Here is a 19516-nt window from a genome sequence, read left to right as displayed (position 1 = left end):
GTATAAAGTATAATACTTTTTTAATACAACCTTCAATGCGCTTATCGAGCAGATATCGATGATTCATTATCTATATTTTAACGTATTTCCGCTTAAATGTCCGTAACATGTTTTCCAAATTGTGTAACCACTCCACAAAGATTATGCATGCATTATTCGGTAATTAGGAAGTCATGTTGAATCACTGTAAACCGAGAAAGTTAAAATGAATAAAGAAATGTTCCTGACGTAGGTGCCACGTTCAATAAGGGGGTACTCGCAATTATTCAATTCATTAAGCGACCGGCTGCGCCAGGCGTGTTGCACTTTTTTTTATTAATATATGTTGGAATTCGATTTTTATATTATATATGTTATATGAAGAAAAAAACTCCTTACATTCCAATAACTCTTTTCTTTTGTAGGTTTTAAGAAAATTAAGTTGCGAGCTATCGAATATCCCACCTTAAATAGAAAAATATTAAAAATAAAAGTTGTAGTATGACTTGAACGCAGAAACTCTAACTCGGTGTTCGCGACACTAACCATAGTACCACAACACAATATTTTATATTATTAATTAAAACTTTTGTATTATACAAATACAACGAGAATCTTATGTACAGTATTTTAAATCTGATGTATCTCCCGAATGAAAATACAGCATCCTAACCAAATCCCAGCAAATTCTAAATGTAATTATTTACAGTGACGTTCTTAAGAGCAGTGTTCATTCAAAGATATAAGGATACTGATTTCTAAAAATTATTTTTAACTTCGATGATTCAAATTCGCATATTCATGTTCTTTGTTCTTACTAAATAACAATATCCAAAAATGGATATGACGGTGGGTATAACTGAATCATTTTCGGTCACCTTTATCAAAATAAGTAACATCTTTAGCCTTTTTTTCTGTAATTTTCTCTAAACCCAGGTAACTTGTATCGCAATTGCGTTTTTCGCTTAGAGCATTGTTTTTATATTGAAAAAATAAGATTTTCTCCAAAATAAATACATGGTTTTGAAAAGAAAAGAGTTGTTGAAAGGTAAGGGGTTTCAAAAAAGTATAAATAAAAATAGTTCGCCAAATTCCAATATGTATTCATATATTCTTAAAAAATTGTGTGCACACAACACGTGCGGCTTTGTATATTTGAGAGTAAATGAACCCTTAATGAACGTATGTAGTTCAATGAATAACCAAGTATTTAATGACTTTGCCAATAGTATTAATTGTAGATAGCAAAAGGATCAAATTAAATTTAAATTAAACACAACAATATTCGTTATTACCAACCAAGTGCCAACCAAGAATATGGAAGTCTGGGCATTTACGGGGCTTACGACCGTCATAGGCTGGTAAACCCAGGTAACTTGTATCGCAATTGCGTTTTTCGCTTAGAGCATTGTTTTTTATATTGAAAAAATAAGATTTTCTCCAAAATAAATACATGGTTTTGAAAAGAAAAGAGTTGTTGAAAGGTAAGGAGTTTCAAAAAAGTATAAATAAAAATAGTTCGCCAAATTCCAATATGTATTTATATATTCTTAAAAAATTGTGTGCACACAACACGTGCGGCTTTGTATATTTGAGAGTAAATGAACCCTTAATGAACGTATGTAGTTCAATGAATAACCAAGTATTTAATCACTTTGCCAATAGTATTAATTGTAGATAGCAAAAGGATCAAATTAAATTTAAATTAAACACAACAATATTCGTTATTACGGTACAGTTTCTCTTCATTTTACAGAATTTAAAAATCCTAAATTATGACTTTTTTTAAAAATAATCCTCAAATAAGATAACGATAAAAAAGTAATTAAACAAAAGCTACTAAAAATACTTTTTAAAAATGCGTTAAAAATCTCGTCCAAACAATATATTTTAAAATAATGAATTCGACTAATTATTATTTGTGTATTAATGAATAAAATTCATGAATAAAATTACTTATGAATGAATAAAAAACATTATAGCGCTTTAACGGCAATTTGACTTCGATAATAAAATTTCCATTTGTATGTATTTATATTCTTTTAATTGATTTTATTAATCATTATTTTACGTTATTTATTACTACTAGTCTACTTTCTAGCAAGTGCCAACCAATGATCATCAAAACAATTTATAATTCTTTTTTGTACCTACATATTTACTTAGAAATTAACTTATTCCGGTGAAGACATTTTTATTCAGGTAAGCAAATTTATATTTGTGTTAATTAAGTCGCATAAATAAACAACATCTCTACCGATAACACAAGTAAAAATCGTATAAGATAAATTATGGTATTTCTATCCATTTTTATTTTGAATTATTCTTGGAAAATATACATCTTTTTATTAATTGCGAATGTTTTGATGCGTTTGTCATCATTATCAAACAAATTTAAATAATAATAAAAAATTTTAAAAATAACAAAAATGAAGAAAAAACTTATATTCATGGCAAAATGCTACGCCAGTTCAATTTGATACGTTAAATTTACCATAAACATTTTATTATTAAATTAGGAAAAATGAAAATATCCTTCAGTAATATCGAAATAGATCAAAACTAGACCACATCCAAAAATCATAATTTATTACTAGCAGATCAAATACATTTTTTCTCCCATATCATTTGATATTCTCTGCATATTATTAAAATAGTATAGAATACGTTATATTTAAGGCAGTAAATGGATTTAAATAGACTTAAAGTTTGGGAATTTACTTATGACCTCTATGTGAGACACTTATAAAATAAACCAATAAAATTATATTTTATAAATATACATAAATACATACACATATTATTCCTAACATGAATCCCTCCTCCCGGGATCAAACCCAGGACCTGATGTACGGTAATCAAATGCTAAGACCACTACACATAGGGGTGGAAATATACATTTGACAAATTATTAACAACATCATAAAAATCTTCATATTTTACCCAGCATGAGATTATACCCAACAAATGATTGTTTATCTTTTTGTATATCGGCAAAGACAAGTTGAAATGACATCAAACTACACACCCACGTATTTGTGCTAAGATATCAATGAAAAATATTACATTGTTCAAATAAACGTTCTGGTACTGAATACACACTATCCCAATCAATAATAATGCATGAGTTGTCTAACGGATGCGGATATTATACCATGAAAGGCGCCTTTGATAGAACCGCTAAAGGAAACGTCTGTTTCTTCACCAGTTTTCCTAAGAAAAATGCACCAAATTCATCTTCCGTTCCGGCCTCTGCTTTCTCATTTCAACTGGTTGTCTGTCAAGAAAAAACTCGTCCATCTATCTACTGCCAACAATAACATATTATATCGGTGACTCTTGTTTTCCGAGGTCCGTTCTCTAAAGACCGGACAGTCGTACAACCTACTCACGTCTCCATATTGGAAGCGTTTGCAGGTATGCAGTTTTTGTCAGTGTCACCTTCAAGATCGAAGCGCCTTGACGTTTCTGTTCGCGAACGCCTCTTTGTTACGGATTTCCATTTATTTGCTGCAAATGAACGCTCTCGTTTCTTTTCAGCATAATGTACAATATTACCCACGTAACACACATTGTACATAATATTTCTCTTGTATCCATTCAACGATAAATCGAGCGTAAATGGATATGGGATTTCTAATGTACGACAATAATATTATAATACCAATGAGAATTATATTCTCTTGATAAGATGTCTGGGAAAAGCAAACTGTATGATTTGTAAGCGTACAATGTCATGTTTATATTTTATCGGTTATACATTATACTATATTTGTCCACATATTATTATCAAGTTATGTAGATTTCTTTCTAAACATGGGTAATGTATTCTTGTTGAGATATTTACCTACTTATCTACAATGAGTATACATCATTAAATTATTTAGTGGGAGTAGAAATATTCACAACCCATTATTTTAAAGCCTTTATCACTTTACATATTTGCACCGCATACTGAATAGAGGATTGGAGTAATGCAGCGTTTCCTTAAGTGTTACAACATAAGAAGGTAAAATGATAACTATGTACAGTACACGCACATAATGTGGATAACACAGTCCAATAATTCCTTAAAAATACACTGCTGGGTGTGTTAGAATGTAACAAAATTTATTTATCGAAATCCATCAATTCTATTTGATGTCATTTTAAAAACAAGTATATGTATCGTTTTTTCATATTTTTTTATTATTAATTATATAACACGAAACAAATAATCACAGACACATTACCCATATAAAGTGGCACACATTATACTATTTTTTTTTTATATTTATCTTTAGTGAATATTTAGAAGCATAATTCGAAATATGTATATATGTATGCAGACAAGACTTGAGAAATACCAAATATAAAGTAAATTGACAAAGAACTATGAATAGAATTGAAATAAAATAAAATGAATAAATCCTACAGGGCTGAGTCAAAATAAGGGGGAAATATGAGACAAAGTTATATTTAGAATGAAGAGAGAGACTATACTACTACTACTACCGTAGATACTTTACATAGGGAAAAAGTCTACCAACCAACTGTCAGACCCACACTCCTCTATGGCTCCAAATGCTGGCATGGATGCTGTAGAAAGGTAAGATGATTCGAAGGCATGGCTTAGGTGACTTTGTATATGATAGAACCTACAGCCTGAGAATGAGGAGATCTGAGCCCTGTGCACCATTGGATGCGGATAAGGGTAAGAAAAGAAGAATGTATGAACAGAAGCATTAATGTGGAAGAGGCTAATATTGTTTACCAATAACGATTAGTAGGACATTCCGTTATCTCTGGCCACCTCTGCGAGTATTTTATGTATGTAAATTATTTATTTATGTCACCTGAAAATATATAGAAAATATAGACATATATAGAAAATGGAGTATGTAGAAAATTTACAGTATAAAATTGCTTTTGTATAGTATAAAATAACTACGGTAAATTATTATAATTTTCCGGTAATAATTAATCGGTTTTATTTAGTTTGGCTTTAGGGCATCGACTTTAATTTTAAAATGATTTCGATCAAACATTAGCATAATTATGTGTATTGGCTTCGAAATTCTAGCGAAACTCTGTAGGTCAAAATAGAAAAAAATGTATTGTCGTTAGAAAGTATTCAATGGTTAAAATGTATGGTTATTACTTACGTCTCAAGCTTTATATTTGATCGTATGGGGAATTTCTTCTAAGATAATCATGCTGATTTGCAAAATGGATATAGATTTTAAACCTACCTGCACAGTTATTAAATGGCAACGGATTATAAAACCATAAATTTCATTTCGTAAATCAAATAACACAGATTATGGGAAAATATTCCAAGAAATACGAACTGTCGATGAGATTCTTCAAAATTTAATTCAAAACCAATTATATATTACATTTTTCTTTTAATCAAATTAACCACAATAGTCTTCGTTTTACTAATATGTACATATCAAGCTCGTATTCAATGGTTTTCCCACCGTTCTTTAATTTAATTCGTTTTTATTTTATTTTACTGACGTGTCGACTTATTCAAAATGGACGACAGAACAAAAACGAATTTAATTTCTCGTGAGTCTTTGATTTAACAAAAGTATCACACCACAAAACTAGTAAAACCGAAACGTGATTCAATTTAGATAAAACGGCGATAAAACTATTTATTGAATCGCGTTTTAATCACAAGGTTTATTGTGTTGTATTTGCGAGTCAATCTCATTTATGGGTTGTAGACTGGAACGAACTTGTGGTGCAAAACTGGGTGGTTATATACTCTATTTCAGCCTTAGATAATACAAATTTACATTTTATTGCTTGTCAGTATCTATATCCATAGTTAATTCTAAACCATGAGTAAAACTAAATTTAAAGTAAATAAAACCAAAGAATGAGTGTATACAACTTCAAAACAGACAATAAAGTCTTAATGAATGGGACATTTTTGCCTGTTTTTATGTTTTTAAAAATTGGCGATTAAGATTTAATTGGATTGAATATTTTAAGAGCATTTAGCGATTCGAATTATGTTACTGTAAAGTTGTAAAAATATGTTTTTATTTATAATTTTCAGTTTTAGAAACAAGAAAATATAAAACGGCTCCACATAGTTTATCACGACATAATCTACATACGTCCGTTTATAAAATGAAGGAGCAATAAAAATACATTGACTAACTCTTTCCTGCATAACGCCAGATGATGTCAGCTCTATAGCTCGCAAAAATCATAAAAGCGCAAAAATTAAAATTAATAAATAATTTGAAATATCCATATTTTAAAATCGTGTAGGGAATTCATACTTTATTGCTGTATTAAAAAAGAAGAAGTTGTATTTAATATTTATACCATTTCTATAGAAAACAGACTTATACAGGGTGACGCAAAATTACCTCAACAAAATTTTTTGGAAATAGCGTTGTACGTCGATACAAATTTGTGCCAGTTTTATTATTTTTTTTGTTATCTGCAGCTGTCTCATTCACAAATGTCAAATATGATTAATGTACGACGCCATTTACAAAAATTATAACATCTTCCAATATGGTGATTAATTTTCCGCCACCCTGTATGTCCTGTTGTACTATGTCTGGAATAATTTACGTCTATATTAAAAGACAAGACGGCTTTTCAAGACTTATTAATATAATCTACCCATGACTGTCTCTATTGTAGACATTTTGTGCAATGTTCTTCAAATAGGGCACATACGACGTCACACGTTTAAGTGTAGATTTTTTATGATTGGTATCGAACATTTTAAACAAATTTCGCCATAATATAAAATGTTTTTTATTACCATACATAAGAAAAAACATTTAAAATTATATTTCAAGGAGCTCTGAACTTCCTCTTTTAAACATTCCATAAAAAAACACTATGTTCAAACATGTAAAATAAAACCATAACTGAATGAATACTTATTGTATACAAACTTGCCTGTGAGTTCACCTCGGGCCTCTATTAATTCAATATTGTTTTTTTTTTCTAATTTTCATTGGAGATGATGTGACAGTAATTTTAATGGGCTGTGAAGGTTACGGAAAGGTCGAATTATGTCACCGTTGAGAGGTGACATTTACGTTTAACACAGAACACACCTAAAACAGACAAAAAATCGTAATACCTCATAAAAAATAAATACAAATGTACGTGTCTAAATACTAATTTAATTTGTAAAGATATCTCTAAATTAATATTTTAGAGATGTAGGTATCAATGTATATTTAGAAACATGTACTTTAGAATATTTCATCATGTATTTTAAAATAATTTCTTCTATCAATTGCGTTTTAGTATAAAACCATTTTAATATTTCTTTTAATAATACATTTGCAGCCCGAGAAATCTCAATTCACCCTTCGTGCTCGAGTTTTATTCATAATTATTTAAATTAATCGATATTTTTGTATTTATTGTTTTAAACATTGTCAGGAAGATTCTCATCCGAAAACTGGCGTCGCGGACTCGATTCCCGCCAATTACTAAAGGAATTCAAGAAATATTCGTTTTCAATTGGACTGGGTGTGACTCAAAATGTTTACAACATTTTGAGTGTGTCCAAATACCTGTTCACAAAATCTGGATTATCTCCAATTACAGTAGTCATTCTCATATTATTTTTTGACATCTCATCCAAGATGAAGAAGAATATGAAAGAATATAAGAGTTTCTGCTTAATAAAAAGCTTCTTTACATCTCACCAATAGATGTCTTTAGTGAAGTTCTAGTGATTAAAGAACAAGGTTTCTAAATTGGTTCAATTATATAGAACTTTCAAGAATTTAAGTAGTGTGGTTGTCAATAATGGGTAGAATTGGTAAATTTTACACGTATGTAAAGTGATCTTCAGACTTCCATATTCTTCTTCATCTTTGATGAGATGTCAATAAATAATATGGGCTGGGTATTTTTTACATTTACCGTCCCTATCATAATGACCCTCCTTGCAGACAAGCTTGTTTTGTAGGTTATTCCTTTTAAATGATGCATTGGCGACCCGAGCAACTTCTCTATGAGTGGAAATCTCAAAATTACATATATCCATGGTATACGAGAAAATCAAGTGATTATTTTTAAAAATCCCTTTTTTATAGTTCCACAATCGAAATTTCATTTATATTGAAATACTGGTATTTACTAAGTAAAACATTATTTAAAATTTTATAATTTCATTTACTTGACTAGAAATTTTAAATAGAAATAAATAATTTTTAAAAATCCAAATGTCTAAAATTTGATGCCCTGCCCTAAAAAATGGACTCCCATCCCATAGCAAAAAAAAACCTGAACGTTTTTACATTTTTATTTAAACATTATCATCCGATTGAAACATTTGAAATAACATTTTTTTACTTGACAATAAAACATGTTTTAAAAATCAAACATTTGGTAGGTACTAGGTAGCTACCTAAATTACTACGCAACACATTAATAGTATTTAATTATTTACTTTTACAGCCTAGAGGCAAGTATTTATCCGAGGACGAATCGTTAATTGATTTAAAAACTCATTTTCCTACTAAATGTTGCCATATTCCTACTACTTGTAATTTATTCACTTAATCAACTCAGAGAGATGTCCACAGCCTTGGCTAACCATTTCAAATACCCTAACTGAAATAGGATTAATTTTATAATAATTAAATTTATATGTATGCCTCTGAAAAAACTTAAAAACTAATCGTACAATAAATGTATGGTACAATAAATAGTTATTTTTTTAATGTTTACTGTTTTTTTCTCTTTTAATAATGTAAATTACATATTACTGTACCAAATAATATTGGTTTTAGTCATAAAAACATACCTTTCGGGGTATTTTTTTTTGTCACTTGGCACATTTGTTTCGTTTTCAACGTTCATCTCGTATGTACCCACAAAAGTTTAATTTTTATTGTTGTTTTTCTTTTTTATATATTTGCCTTCAAAATAGTAAGTATAATTAAAAGGATTATTGTTTTTAGTTTTGATATACAATAAGTACTTTCTGGGTTACTAGGTTACTAGGAAGGTACATTATTTTGTAAAAAAAACGTTATCTTTTGTATTTGTTCAATACACATATATAGATTTCAATCGACAAATTCAATATCTGTTATATATATTATACCAAGGATGATTTCATATCAGTTAAGTGAATTTTGTAATCCTTGTAAAACGTATTGAACTAAAGCTTAATTCATTATCAGTCTTTAAACTTAACCTCATTACCAATGGAATTAATCTTACAATTTGTTATACTAGTTACAATGATGGACGTATACCTTATGTGAAAATCATTTTAAATACTCCTCATCGAACGGAACTTAATTCTAAAAAAATCTTAGAAAAAAAGTATTGGTTATTTTTTTATCTTATCTACTACTAATTCACTCCACTAAAACGCAACCAATTTTGAAGATAAGTTAGAAATTTTGTTACTCTTCTTCCTTTCAAAGATCTTTTGAGAGGAAGAAGAGTTACAAAAGAGTTTGGGGAATAAAAAAACAAATATAATGGGTGGGGAAGAACAGTGATCGAGTGTTTGTCAAAAAACAATGGAAGAGATCTGAAAACCTGGGCACTACATCATGTAAACGCAGTGTTATCCGCCCCCCGCTTTAGGTACAAGTCCAGGGTGATATTTAATAAATTTAGAATGAACTTAAATTAATATAACCCTTCCTAGGAATCGAACCAGGAACCCCTAGAACGGTAACCGAGCGTGCTGACCATTACACTACGAAGGTGGAGATATTAATAATATTCAATTCAATTCAATTCAAACCCTTGTCCGCACCGTAACGGTGCACAGGGCACTGCATTATAGAAACGCAGTGTTATCTTGATTGTTAACACACGAATAAAAGGTGATCAGCCATCCTCTTCAGGTACCAGTCCAGGGTAATATTGAATAAATATTTTAGTGAAAAATAATAAAAATAAACATAAATGTATATATATATATATATATATATATATATATATATATATATATATATATATATATATATATATATTATATATATATATATATATATATATATATATATATATATATATATATATATATATATATATATATATATATGTATAGATTTATATGTTTGTGTGTGTGGCTTTCGGCATTTCTCTCGAACACGTTTGATCCACAGCGTGCACATTGGGCAGTGGACTGGTCATACTTTCGGTTTTACAGGTGTGGGAGTGTTCAGGTCGGGTCCAGGTAGGCGGGTGAGGCTCGGATCCTGTTCGGACTATTCGTCATTTCTTATTTTGTAATCGAAATTTGCGGAATCATTATCGCTGGGTGGCTAGCCTGAGAAGTGGGTCAACCTGGCGAGACTTTTATGGAGACTATGAAAGAGCGGTCCTATCTACTGAAACGATTGCTAACGTGAATTCTAGCTGTATACATTGGGATGTACTGTGGGTTGTTGTATGCACAACTTTTTTGCATTTCACGAAATATTATAATTATCAGTACCTACAAAATAATTATATTAATATTATTTTTTGACATCTCATCAAAGATGAAGAAGAATAAGGAAGTCTGGGCATTTACGGGGCTGTCATATGCTGGTTTAAGTGATCACTTTACACACGTGTAACATTCACCAACTCTACCCATTATTGATAACCACACTTCTCAAATTCTTTTCTGTTTTGTGAACAAGTATTTGGACACACTCAAAATGTTGTAATTATATTAATATTAATACAAAAAAGATCCTACAAAGGCATAGCCTGTGTGTGGTTACACATTTTATTTTTGGTTATTATAAAGAGCACTGGAAAGAAAACTATTGATATCAGAAATATAAATAAATTAAAAGTGATAAACTTCGAATATTTGATTTTAACAGAAAACTAAATATCAAAAAATTGAAAATGAAAAACAATTGTATTATTTTTTGACATCTCATCAAACATGAAGAAGAATATGAAAGTCTGGACATTTACGGGGCTGACGACCGTCATATGCTGGTTTAAGTGATCACTTTACACACGTATAACATTCACCAATTCTACCCATTATTGATAACCACACTACTCAAATTCTATTCTGTTTTGTGAACAAGTATTTGGACACACTCAAAATACACTTGAATAGAAATGTAAATGCAGTACATGAGATCTATGGATCACACATTATTTATAATGCTCGTACATATCGTCAATCCAAGGCAAGCACCGTGGCGTAGTTGGGTAGACGCTCGACTGCGAAATTGGCGTCGCAGTTTTGATTACCTCAATTGCAAAGTAAATTAAAAAATTGTATAAATTCTTGTAATTTCTCTTATAATCTTCCTCTGTAAAATTTGGTATGATCAAGCATTTAAGTACTTGAAACTGGTCAGGTCAAGAGGAATCGGCGGGTATGTATGAGGAGATTCATTAACGTGAAAGAGACGAAGATTGATTCCCAAGACAGAATTTTGTAGCGCTCTATTCTCTCTGCCTATCCCTGAGGTGAAGCAGCGTGATGGTATGTTAATTTTGGTTAGATCCTTACAAATAAATATATATATATATATATATATATATATATATATATATATATATATATATATATATATATATATATATATTATATATATATGTATATATATATATATATATATATATAAATATATATATATATATATATATATATATATATATATATATAAATATATATATATATATATATATATATATATATATATATATATATATATATATATATATATATATATATATATATATATATATATATATATATATATATATATATATATATATACATATATATATATATATATATATATATATATATATATATATATATATATATATATATATATATAAATATATATATATATATATATATATATATATATGTATATATATATATATATATATATATATATATATATATATATATATATATATATATATATAAATATATATATATATATATATATATATATATATATATATATATATATATATATATATATATATATATATATATACATATAGATATATATATATATATATATATATATATATATATATATATATATATAAATATATATATATAGTGTTATAAGTTCTTCTCTCCAGGCACAAGAGCTCATTCTCTATAGTCTATTTATTGGAGAGAGCACCGTAACTTATATTATAAAAGTAAAAATCTCTAGGAAATGAATTCAATTATAATATTTTTTGAAACCATGTTAAATTAATAAAAAAAATTAAAAAATTATAAAAGAGTTCAGAAAAAGATCAAAACGATTATAATATCAGTTCATTTGAATTGATAAAAAGTACTAAAAATTTGCATTTTTTTTTTTATTGAGCTAAGATTTTAAGATCTTTATCTGAGTGAAACGCGGGAAAGGTCCCTTGCTTTTCTTGGGGAAAGTAATAGGATGAAATTGGCGATTGTCTCGTCTGACGAGGTGTAGCGAAGTCTTCTAAACGAGTGTTATAAATCTGTCACACTTGCTCTTGTGTTTAAGAAGTAATTTGTCTTTGGCGTGCCCGTCGCGAGGTATGTGGCGCGCCACGCCCGGAGCGGACGTTGTGCCCATTCATCAGATGTGAAAAAATTTGGCCGAGTGAAAGTGGTCGCGCACCGACTGGCCAAACTGCGCCTGCAGGCATAACACACATCCAGTACGTTGCCTTCACAATTACTGCAGGAACCTTCGTCTCCTACGCCACCGAGGTCTCTTTGCTCTCAAATCATGCATTTCGCTCGCTCATCCGATGAGATGTATTAGACCTTTTATCTATGAAGTGCGACACTTCCTCAAAACCTAAAGGAACCCACAATGAAAAATTTATTAGAGGATAACTGCTCTAGAAGAACAAAATGGAGATTTGTTCCTTTTTCTACCACGCCTTGCACCATTGCTCTTTATAAAGATGATTATTAAATATTTTTTAAATTATTGAGATTGAATACTACTCGTATGTAGAGAATGGAATACTAAACTTTGGAAATATCGCTTACTTCTTTCAATCACAAATCAAAAAACTTGATTTTTCAGGAGATCGATCTTAAAGTTTAAGAATATAATAATTTTTTTTATATTTTGAGTGTGTCCAAATACTTGTTCACAAGATCTGGATTATCTCCAATTACAGGAGTTTTATTTTTTGACATCTCATCAAAGATGTTTTTACTGTACAACAGATCTTTTTAGGTAAAACTGAAGGTTTTTTCTCCATTTCAAAAATATTTAGTATATTTAAAAAAATAATTAAACAATCCATTTTCTTCAAAATGCAAAAACAACACTTTCTGCCCTGTAGCGAGTAAATATTAAGTTGAAAATATGCCGCTTTTGCTGGGATATAGTACATTTTCTGGGCATTCCGAAAACATGCACAACTGAAAATTGACGATTTTTGATATATGACGTTGTTGGCAGGAGTGAGCGATATACGAAGTATTAGAAATCGCAATTCATAAGAACAATAAAAAATAAGATTGACGCGGTGTTCGTCGAATTATATTTCTTTACGCGTTTTAGCACCTAAAGGTCAACAAAAATTAATGTTGAATTGTACCGATGGATTTAACGATGAACTAAGGGGTTTTTGACCTTCGTCAAAGTCGAGTCATCAAATGAACTTTTATTGTAATGCTTCATTAGCAACTGTGGCCAGATGTAGTGATCGAAATTTAGATGAAGGAGGAAATACTATAGGTTGTTTAGAAAAGTAATAACGCGTTTTTGAAATGTTTATATATATTTTTTAAACTTTCACTTGGTAATGTTTTGCTTGTTTTGTACCCGATTTCCATTTTTCAATGAGCTTCATAATTTATTTTTCATAGAAGGACCCATAGAAGGAAGTTTTTCTACGATAAAGGCGTTTCGTCGAAAAACTGAACAAGGTGTTTGTTTACAACCTCATCAGAATTGAACTCTAGAAATTTTGAAGAGACCAAAACGAGCAGAAGACTGGCGACTCAAGGTAAGGCGAGTGTGGTGGGTGCGGCTACACATACCTTCCAATCTCCAAAAATCGTGATTAAATTTATGTGTGGTCTTAAGTTGTCATCCGCCTCCGTGGTGTTATGGTCAGCGTGTTTAGCTACCGTGCTGGAGGTCCCGGGTTCGATTCCCAGGGAGGGTCAAATAAATACAAGTGATTTTTTCACTGTAATATTTATTCCATATTACCCTGGACTCGTACCTGAAGCCGAGGGCTGATCACCTTTCCTTCGTGTGTAAACGATCAAGATAACACTGCGTTCAAATGAAGCAGTGCCCTATGCACTGGGGTGCGGATAAGGGTTTTATTATTATTATTATTACTTAAGTTATCATGATAAAATGTCACTATTTTAGGATTATTGAACTGTGGATGTTAGATTCGTTCAAACTGTCCAACATTCAACAGTACATATTTAAATCGATTATTTGGTTCCTAGTTAGTAGTACAGAAACACTATTGTCTTACTGTATTGAGAGCATAACCTGTATCTATTAAATATCTATCTGCTTGTGATGTCTATTGAGTTACAATGGCAAACCATCTCGTCACAATTGAAAGTACTTGAGCACCACGTCTTTGTGAATAATCCATTTTTCATTACTAGTTATTAGTTACTTCAAAAAATATCATTTTCTCTGTATATTGCAGATGTTAATAAATTATGTCCAATGAACTTCTTTGAGTTTGTGAGCTGGTTACGTATCTCAGTTTCTTCAGATGAATATAAACGCGTGAATGACGGGTGTTGAATGTCGTATAATTTTGGTTTGACTCAATTAATACGTTTATTGTGTCGTCATCAACCTCGGTGAGCCTGCCTGACCTAGGAGCATCATTGAGATCAAAATCACCAGCACGAATTTTTTGAACAATCTTGGCACTATCTTATAGAGCATGGTCACTGTAAACTTTACGCAACTTTGGTCAAACTGGACGCACGTTCTTCCCTTCATGGAAGTAGCATAGTACAATATGGCAAAAATTACAGTTTGCTCTTTCATCTTACCCTTTTTGCAAAATCTTAAAAACTTAACCAATTCGTTTTATTGTTTTGTTCGAATGAACCTATAACCCTCAACTAACAAATGACCAATTGTTGCGAAGATACGTCGTTCATAATCATCATGAAATCGTTATTTCTTTTACTTAATTTCCAGACGTCTTTCACTTATGCCATCCGTATTTTGTCAAATTTATTTCACTCTTAATTAAGTTCTTCTTATATTTTTATTTTGTCTTATATAACATACACAATTATAAATTAACATTTTATTGCTGATGATTTCGCTTTTATATAATGAAAATTTAAGTAAACACTGCCTTGATCCAGTACGGTGCCCTGTGCACCATTAGATTCGGATAGTGGTCAGAGTACGAGTAAGCTAGTATTACTTGGTTTTATATTCGTTAAAAAATTATAGCGTTTTTGTCAGCCTCCGTAGTGTAATGGTCAGCGCGCTCGGCTACCGTACTGGTCCCGGGTTCGATTCCCAAGGAGGGTCAAATAAATATAAGTGATTTTTTCACCCTAATATTTATTCAATATTACCCTGGACTAGTATCTGAAGAGGAGGGCTGACCACCTTTCCTTCGTGTTAATGATCAAGATAACACTGCGTTTATATGATGCAGTGCCCTATGCACCATTGGGGTGCGAATAAGGGTTTGAATAACATATATGGTTATTTAAAGGTATTTACATAAATATTTTTTTTATTTATATGTGATATTTACAACACAGAACAAAAAAGCGTTCTGTTACTTTATTGTAGACATTTATGAAGATAGCCATTCACTAAACAAATCTTATTTATTATCTTTAATTTATTTATAATTTAACTCCCAGTTCGGCTGTGAGACAAATTGATTTACTTCTGACAAACGAAGAGCGTTGATAAAAAAATATTTTCATTGTTCGGTTTTGTAGCTATCAATTTGCGGAGATGATATTTGATTTTAGTATAACCAATGTATTAGGATTTTCCCGCGGAGACGGAAACAAGAAACTAGAAAAAGTCTACGATAGTCGAGTCCGCAGACCGAATCGGAGATGACTTTTTATGACAAAAAGTAGCAATTTATATTTTTAACAATCAAGCGCAAAAAAGACACAATTTTTTAAAGGATTAACGTTATTTATGTGAAAATATATACATTCACGAACCATGTTAACAAACAATTCATTGATGTATAAAATATAGAAAAACGTAAAAATCAATATAAGGTTTTAGATTTACGACTTTTTTTATTACTTCGAAGGATATTTAATGAATTCAATACACTGCCCGCTCTACCCCTAACCTTTCCATGATGCATTTACCATATTTAAACAGTGGGGTTTTACCCCAATTCAAGCGTATTGAATGGTGTATAGTGGTGTTATTGGATGTCCCCCAAATATATATATATATATATATATATATATATATATATATATATATGTATATATATATATATATATAAATATATATATATATATATATATATATATATATATATATATATATATATATATATATATATATATGTATGTATATATATATATTTATATATATATATATATATATATATATATATATATATATATATATATATATATATATATATATATATATATATATATATATATATGTACATATACCCTTCGTAAAAGCCGCCTCGGTAAGTAATGGTCAGCGCACTCGGCTACCGTTCTGGAGGTCCCGGGTTCGATTCTAAGAGCGGGGTCTATTAAATATAAGTAATTTTTTCACTTCAATATTTATTCAATATTACCCTGGACTGGTACCTGAAGCGGAGGGCTGATCACCTTTCCTTCGTGGGTTAACGATCAAGATAACACTGCGTTTATATGATGCAGTGCCCTATGCACCATTGGGGTGCGGATAAGGGTTTGAATGAATGAAATATAATACTATAATCAGTATGGTTTGATACTAAAACAGTAATTCAAAGACTGCAGATAAATATAGACGGTCTGAGAATGCAGTTGGTATTAGATTTCAGACTGGTTTATTCCTCCTTCCAAAATACTCTTCTGGAAGTACTTCCTTTAAACGTATGTCCATGAAGTTATTAAATACATAACAAACATATTGTCTTTCATCATAGAAATTTCACTTTCTAGTAGCAGTAATATATTTTTTTTTTCATTTTAATCTTTCGAGTCTAGAAAAATAAAAATAAAAATACGTAATTTTGATATCAAACGGAAATAATTAGCCGTTAGCTTAATTCTTACAAATACATACACACGCGACATAAATTGGTTACTACAACATACTTTAAATTATTATAATTGGCAAAGTAAAAGTAAATCAAACCAAAACCGAAAGAAAGGAAAAAAAATAATCAGTAGTATAAAAATTCAATTAAATTTAATAAGAGTGAAAGAAATTTATGTTCGGTTAATACTTGAGGTTATATTCGATACTTGGTTGATATAAGTTATTTTTTAATTTGAACGAAAACGTAAAGCGTTTCAGTGTTTTTTTTAATTAAATAATAAATTGAAATATGGTTACAATTTATTTGAATATTTTATCCGGTAAGTCAGTAGATTAGTAGAACCTTTTGCAGCACGATGAGGAACTGAAATTTTATTTCGTATTTAAAAATAAAATATTTGTAATACCATATTTCGGTTTATTTTGTGTTAACATTAATAAACTTGAAAGTATTTTTACATAATTGTTTTATTTTCATATTGAAATCATCATGTTATTCTACAAAGTCAATACCAAATCAATAAATAATATACCGAAATTGTGAAATAAAAAATGTGAATATTTCCCGGTGGCTTGTACATACATAAATATGTCCAACTTTTACGAATACGGGCATGCATTACCAAGTGCCCTAGTTATTTTTAGACTTTTACTTTCCAAATTACAAATTCTTTAAAACAGAAGATCAGGACCTTGTCTTCATATAATTGATGATAGAATTCATCAGTTCAACCCGAATTTTTTTTTTACAATCGTTTAAACTTTAAACAACATTTCTTGTATAATGACTTTCGTATTAAGTTCAATAAAAGTAATTGATTTCTATGAATAAACACAATATGAATAATACAAAAAAAACTACCAAATGATTCATAAATATAAACAATGACCGTAAGTTACTCTCCAAGCGCGAGAGCTTAGTTGGGGAGGAATAGCGTAACTATTGTAGTATTACGATATTATGTTAAAAGTAGAAATGTCTAGCAAATAAATTAAATGATAATGTAATTATACCTATAAAATAAGTTCCAAAGAAATAAAAAGTTCATAAAGGTAAAAAAGTATTTTTTAGGCAAAATCATTACCAACTTCCAGAAAAAGGTGTCCTTTTTATAAAAAGTGTCAAAATCATTAATTCAGTCAGATTATGAACGTGTTTTTTGACTCGCAAAAAGTTTTCAAGTTTACGTCTACGTATAAAGATTGTCTAATTTATTACATTCAATTAGAGCTCGTCACGACTCTAGTTTTGTACATACAAAGGCAGTTTTTTAGTTGCCTTTTAGCTCGGAAGGGGACCTTAGCTCTTTTAAAAAAAACTTTTAAAAAAATTCACTCTCAACAGAACTTTGTATAATATAAATCAAGATGATTCATAAAAATGATATGAATTTTTTGACAGCACGTGGAATGATTAAACATTTCTTGATATATTTTGACTGAATTAAATGTAAGGTTGCAAAATAAATAGACATATCTTTAAGAATGTTGAAGATATTGTGCGAAAGGGTAAGAGTAAGAAGACGGGTAAGAGTAAAAATCTGAAGAAGGGTAAGAGTAAGAATCTGAAGAGATCATGAGGGAAGAGCAAGTTCGGATCGAGTGGTGGAGATGATTGCTTAAGAGGTGACAGACCCCAAGACGACAACCTAAACGATGGAAAGATAGCTGGTCATCCACCTCCCAGGAGTGGACTCCGAGAACAACAGGACACAGTCCTAGCTAGAAAAGAAGAAGTTGAAGAAAAAAATGCATTCGAATTGTGGCGGAGCTGTTTACATTTCCGTTATTATTATATTATTTTAAGTGCTCTTTGTTATTTTTTTTAAATCTCAACAAAAATATGGAAGCCTGGGCATTAATGGGGCTTACAACCGTCATAGGCTGGAAGCGATAACTTCTACCCATAATTGTCAACCACACTACTCATAATCTTGGAACTTCTTATTTATTGATTAATTTCTAATCAAACTGTTTGAATTACCTAGAATTCCAGTGGAGACATCTATAATGAGAGAAGCTTTTTATTAAGCAGAAACTCTTTCATTTTCGTGTGAGGTCCGAATTCTGGATTATATTCACATCACTCGAGAAACGCTAGAAAAAAACCTTTTAATTTCATTTTTAGCATATTATTTGACCAGTTAATTTATTTACAACATTTTGAGTATATCCAAATACTTGTTCACCAATCTGGATTATCTCCACTTAGGTTAATTAGAGATAATCCAGATTTGTGAACAAGTATTTTGACACACTCAAAATGATGTAAGTGTTCTATGAGTTAAATGCTGATTGAATAACTAGCCTTTTTACATTGTCACTTGTGATTTAAGTTCCGCAGACAGATA

At 30.0% G+C, this 19516-nt stretch overlaps 1 protein-coding gene across 8 annotated transcripts in view; it reads right to left on the bottom strand.

Moving 5' to 3' along the window:
- The window catches only part of LOC148313975 (uncharacterized), a 101516-nt gene that overhangs the window by 21434 nt on the left and 60566 nt on the right, over window positions 1-19516 (bottom strand). For 2 of the 8 annotated variants that reach the window (XM_088277668.1, XM_088277684.1), the window contains exon 2: window positions 6879-7058. The exons of the other annotated variants lie outside the window; for them this stretch is intronic. The gene's annotated coding sequence lies outside the window, so the exon portion shown is untranslated. The remainder of the gene's footprint in view (window positions 1-6878; window positions 7059-19516) is intronic. 8 annotated transcript variants of the gene reach the window in all.

Source organism: Brachycentrus maculatus, unplaced genomic scaffold, assembly GCF_059751285.1.
Source record: "Brachycentrus maculatus isolate JH-2025_06_01 unplaced genomic scaffold, ASM5975128v1 h1tg000004l, whole genome shotgun sequence".
NCBI classification, from domain to species: domain Eukaryota; kingdom Metazoa; phylum Arthropoda; class Insecta; order Trichoptera; family Brachycentridae; genus Brachycentrus; species Brachycentrus maculatus.
Note: the sequence above shows the minus strand (reverse complement) of the source record. Positions and strands in the feature narration are given on the sequence as shown.